Genomic DNA, 5,554 nt, shown 5'->3' on the forward strand with positions numbered 1-5,554 from the left:
ACAGCTTTTTGATGATTTTGATTCTGAATGAGTGTTTTTTTGTGATGATTTTGATTCTGAATGAGTGTTTTTTTGTGTTTATGTCTATTAGCCTAAGCCCACCGTTTGTGTATGTATCAATTGTTGTTCTGTGTTTTATCATGTTGCGGCGGCTTCCCCACAGAAAAGTGGATATCATTTGATTTATTTCTGCATGAGTTTGTTTTGGGAGATCATAGACTTGTAGCACATGATTCACTTTGGAGAGTATCAGGGAGTTGAGCATGACCACCTTACCCTTCAGGGTCAGCTTCCGCATTTTCCACAACCCCAAGGTGTTGTTCATTTTATTTAGCACCTCTTTCCAGGTGTTATCTCTGGCGGCCTTTTGATCCTGGCCAATATGCACTCCTAAGACCCTTACACTGGCCTTTTCCTCTATGAACGCCTGTCTGCCTGGTGACCTTGCCCCATTGCCACAGTACATTATAGTTGATTTGTTTTCATTGATTTTGGCACCGGAGGCTGAGCAGTAGATATGTACAAGATTCAAAGCTAGTTGTAGACTTTTTCCATCTTTGACCATGATATTTGTGTCATCGGCATAGGCAATCATTTTGCAGGAAGTGCCATTATCTGCCAGTATGCCCTGAATGTTAATGTTCTGATTTATTAATAGAGCTAGGGGCTCGGCCACCAGGCTGTAGAGCAGAGAGGAGAGGGGACATCCCTGTCTAATTGATCTTTGGATTGCTATTTTTGGGGTTTGGAGACCATTCACTTTTATGCGACTGTGTGCATTGTTGTAAAGAGATTGAATTCTTTTAATGAAATTGTGACCAAAACCGAATTGTTTTAAAACAGCCCATAAAAAGTTGTGTTCAACTCGATCGAACGCCTTTTCAAAATCTACTCCTAGATAGATGCCACCAGTTTGTGACATCTGATAGATGGTTTCTTTTATGGATAAAATGGAATCTGAAATATCTCGTCCGGGAATGCTATATGCCTGTGACTGATGTACTATGTTTGGGATAATTTCTTTGAGTCTGTTTGCTAGAACCTTTGCGAAAATTTTGTAATCAGTATTCAGAAGGCTTATGGGTCTGTAGTTGTTAATGATCGTTCTGTCTCCTCGGTTTTTGTATGCCAAAGTAATTAAACCAAGTGTAAGGGTCTCAGGAGCTTCACCTTTCTTCTCAACTTCCTCAAAAATTCGAAATAAAATTGGTGTTAAACTTTCTTTGAAAAATAGATAAAATTCAGTTGTTAAACCATCTACGCCTGGACTCTTGTTTTTTTGTAAGCCCTTGATGGCTGCTTCAATCTCTGCCATGCTGATAAGCTGATCACACCATATTCTGTCCTCCGTTGAGATTTGGTTCTGAATGACCTTCACCACACTTGTAATTGTATTTTGATTTATATTTTGATTTGTATATAGCTGCTGGAAGAAATCTTGTATTCTGGATATTATTTCATCAGTTTGTATAATTATGTTGCCCTTGCTGTCTTTCAGTTCTTTTATGAATGCTTTATTTTGTTTTTGCTTTTCTAAGCCGAGGAAAAAAGCTGAACATTTTTCCCCCTCCACAAAATTTTGCACTCTGCTTCTAATTATTGCCCCCATGCATTCCTTCTTTTTGGAGAGCGCTAACTTGTCTCTCAAATAAATATAATTTGTCAGATCTCCGTTAGGTTCATTGGCTATCTTTTGGAGTTCGTGTTCTAATTTTACTCTTAGCTCTTTTTCATTTTTTTTCTCCAGCCAGCTCTTATGTTTACTATAATTTATACATACTCTTTTGATTCGTTCTTTCACTCTTTCCCACCAATTAAATATGTCTTCGACCCACTCCATTTCATTTGCCACATTGTGAAGAAGACGGTTAACTTTGTCAATGAACTGTTGATCTTTTAGTAAGCTATTGTTAAAACACCATACCCCACCATTTGTTTGTGCTACTGATGGAAATAATGACAATTTTATGAGGGAGTGATCACTCCATGTGTTGAGGACATATTCTATTGAGTTCACATTGTGTACAATGGAGCTTGCCACTAAGGCATAATCAATACGGGTACGATTGTTTGAGAGTATTTTGTACCACCTGATGTCTGGAGAACTGAGTTTTATTTGGATGCATAATTCGCCATAAGTCAACCAGGTCGTATTCTTTTATGATTTCGAATAAGGATCGCCTGCTCACATCATCTTTAAAGAGATTGTTGCTAGATATGTCAAATTTGGTGAGGGGAACATTGAAGTCTCCAGTGATGATGGAGTTGTTGTTTACCCACTTATTTAGCTCTTTGAAAAACACTTTTCTTTCACCCTCAGTGTTAGGAGCATATATATTGATAATTCTAATATAAACATTTTTTTTCCATGAATCAACTATCAATAATCTACCTCGTGAGCATTTATATATTTCTATTACCTTATCAAAGACATTGTTTTTAATCAGCGTTGCCACCCCACACATTGCTCGATCTGCATTTGCGAAATATACATTCCCTTCCCATAACCCTCCTATCATGCTCACAGGAGATGAGGACCATTTTGTTTCTTGTAGCAGCAAGATGTCACATTTGGTAGTATTGATGACTTTGTGTAGTTTTTCTCTGCTGCAGAGCCCACGGGCATTCAGTGAGAGAAGCAGGGCCATGAGAAGGGTGAGCTGTATTATTGTGGCATTAAACATCACACTCATTTTTTTCTATTTTGCTTTTTCTTATTTGTTTTACCGGACTTGTCTGTATTTTGTCGTTTTCTTGCCAGGGACACTACCGAGAGGTCCATCTCCGAATCAGAGTCAGCACTTGGTGAGGGAGAAACTGTTGGCTCTTTTTCAGAGTGGGGAGGACTGAGTGGCGCAGATTCTGCGGTTGGGGTGCTTCTCGTGCCTCTGGCTTGGAGCTTTTCAGCTCCAGCCACTTTTTTTTCATTGTCTGGTTGAGCCTCGTCATTCTGCGCTTCCGGAAGGCTTTCTCCAGAGGTTTCCACATTAGTGGTTATTTTTTCCGCTCGGGGCGGCTGGGCAGGGGGCCCTTTCTCTACACCACACTCTGTGCGTACCTCCGCAGGCGCTATCTCTGCCTCCTCCTCTCCTGCACTGTCCTCAGTGCTTCCCTCTGTCTGCTCCCTCTCCAACTCTGACTCTGCTATGCTCTCCGGTTCACTTTCATTGCAAATGCAATTTTCCATGTTGTTGTGGCACAGCTCACACCTTTTCACAGCTTTATGGCACTCTCTTGCATAGTGCCCCTGGACTCCACATTTATGGCAACAAAACTCAGGACACTCTCTAAGAATGTGTCCAGGCTGTAGGCACATTCGACACACTTTCACTTGCCGATCATGTAACACTCTGAAGTATTCGGGACCAGTGGCAGTATTAAATCTAGCAGAGTAAGGCAGGGATTGTACTGTCTGATTAAATTTGACTTTCACATACCTTGTCCCATCTGCGATGTTTGTGCCAGGCCACATTCTTCTCTTGATTGGAGAGATTGCAGAGACTCCCCAGCCATGCAGCTTGTCAATTATTTCCTGGTCTGAGATGTACGCGGGCAGAGTGAGAAAAGAGACCACCAGTTCATCATTGTTTAGCTCTTTTGCCATAACTATGGTTGTGCCGATTTTGAATCCATCCAGCAATCTGCTTTTCCCAACAGTGTTTGTCATTGTTATTTCATATTTCGAAACGACAGCCAGGTATGCCAGTAAAAAAGGTCGAGTGTTTCCTCTCCAATGTGTGCTGGAGGTTGAAGTTGAACATAGCACAGCATTAACGAGCAACTGAGTCAAGGCATTGGCCTCTGGGATTATTCATTTCCAGCACCATCAGCCAAAGAGCTGTGTCTGGCAAGAGCCACCCGGTGTTTGGCGAGTACACCTCATACTTACCTGGCAGGGGAGATACCATGATCAAGCAGGCGGTTCACCCAGGGCGAGGCTCAGCCATTGCACTCCGGCTGTGTTGACCCCTGCAAATTCCCCAAACGTGGGAGTCTTGACTGCATAATTTTTGCTAGTGGGGTGCTGCGTCCGCGCTTTCCCCCGATGATGTCGTTGTAAGCAAAGGTCAGCCGCCCGAAGTTCAACGTTGTGTGCCCATCTCCAAACTTCTCACGTCCTTGCGGAGCAACATCCCCAGTCTTTCCAAGTTGCTGGGAACGTGATGGTTGTGGGTGTTGTCTTTTAGCTCAAAGCAAATGTCACGCTCCCTTTCCCAACTCTTTGTAGAAGAACTCGATTGTTGGAGATGGATCCATGGCCATCATGCCAAGGGTTAATACTTTGGCGCTTGCTCTGTTCACTCCGTGCAGTGACCTGATGTTGAAGTGATGCCAGGAGCAACTCACCATTTCAGAAGCCCGGATGAGGTGGGAAATGGCCCGGCAGTTTGTACTGCTCAGTGTGACACGGAGCTGCTTTGCTCATGCACTCACGTCTACCACTAAATGTTGGAGGTGTGCCAGTGAGCGAGGAATGTGCCACAGCCTCAGCGACTGATAGAAAACTGCAGCGCACAACCGACAGTAGGAAAGCGCTTCCAAACATGCAGTCAAATCTGGGCGGTTTATTGGCCGACTAAGCAAAAACGTTGAAGGAAGGCCGTCCCAAGGTGGCCGGCCGGCCGGCCGACCGAGACTGTGGTGACTCCGGCGGATAGACTCCTCGGCTGCTCTCCAGGACAGGGGCTACGTTGACTCTGGTTTCTCTTCAAAATGCACAAGTCTTTCGCCTTTTACTAAAGACTTCCGTGGAGAGGGACGTTCAAGAGTTTAAGTTATTTTTGGTGGGCTTTGCTGTAAGGCTGCGCCCTTTGAGTGTGTCAAATGTCAAGCAGCTGTCTGTCAAGGCTCAGAGGTGCACTTAGGTCAACCTTGGGGCGGAGGTGATCAGCAGCAGCAGCCTTTGTTATGCGCCCTTAAAAACATGGCACCACAACAACTGACTTGTGTGCCAAGATCTTGGGTTGGCCCCAGACACCTGTGGGCCATCGCTTCTCGGCCTTTTGGCTAAGATCAAGTGTAGTATCTGTTCTTATCAGTTTAATATCTGATATGTCCTCTATATGGGGATTAAATATTAAATGCATTTTTGAGCAGTGGGAGGTGAAAACTGGGGCTTGCTCTCTTCACTCCTTGCATTGACCTGGTATTGCAGTGCCACCAGGAACGGTGCACCTGTGAAAGAAATTTGGAGTCATCAGTGTTCAGTGAATCAAATCTTTACTTCATGCATAAAGGAGAGACCCTGTCACCAAGAAGGTCTAAATGTTCTCTCCCGTTTCTCAAGAAGGCTCTACCATTTATACAGAAACATCAAAGTAAAACAAACACAGACACAAGAAATAACGTTTATGACCCCATTAGATGTTACCTAATGTTTACGACGACTAACAGATACCATTATGTGGAACCCTTACGTTGACCCTTCATTATCATACACTTTCCCCAGCCTCCATTCACAGCTTGACTGTTTGTAGATAGTTATCTTAACCACTACAGGAAACAGAGGAAAGACTGGTTATTTCCCACATTTCCTCCCTTTTGACACAGAGTG

The 5,554-nt window shown here is 43.5% G+C and overlaps 3 non-coding genes across 3 annotated transcripts; all 3 read left to right on the forward strand.

Moving 5' to 3' along the window:
* The first annotated feature begins 3,881 nt into the window (after positions 1 to 3,881).
* On the forward strand, positions 3,882 to 4,045 carry LOC122764117. Its single transcript, XR_006359527.1, has one exon. It is a non-coding gene; the product is annotated as a U1 spliceosomal RNA (small nuclear RNA).
* A 647-nt stretch (positions 4,046 to 4,692) lies between these two features.
* LOC122764119 lies at positions 4,693 to 4,805 on the forward strand. Its single transcript, XR_006359529.1, has one exon. It is a non-coding gene; the product is annotated as a U5 spliceosomal RNA (small nuclear RNA).
* Positions 4,806 to 4,987: 182 nt separating this feature from the next.
* Positions 4,988 to 5,180, forward strand: LOC122764118. The gene has a single exon (XR_006359528.1). It is a non-coding gene; the product is annotated as a U2 spliceosomal RNA (small nuclear RNA).
* Positions 5,181 to 5,554: the final 374 nt, after the last annotated feature.

This window comes from Solea senegalensis, unplaced genomic scaffold, assembly GCF_019176455.1.
Source record: "Solea senegalensis isolate Sse05_10M unplaced genomic scaffold, IFAPA_SoseM_1 scf7180000017242, whole genome shotgun sequence".
Classification (NCBI taxonomy): Eukaryota; Metazoa; Chordata; class Actinopteri; order Pleuronectiformes; family Soleidae; genus Solea; species Solea senegalensis.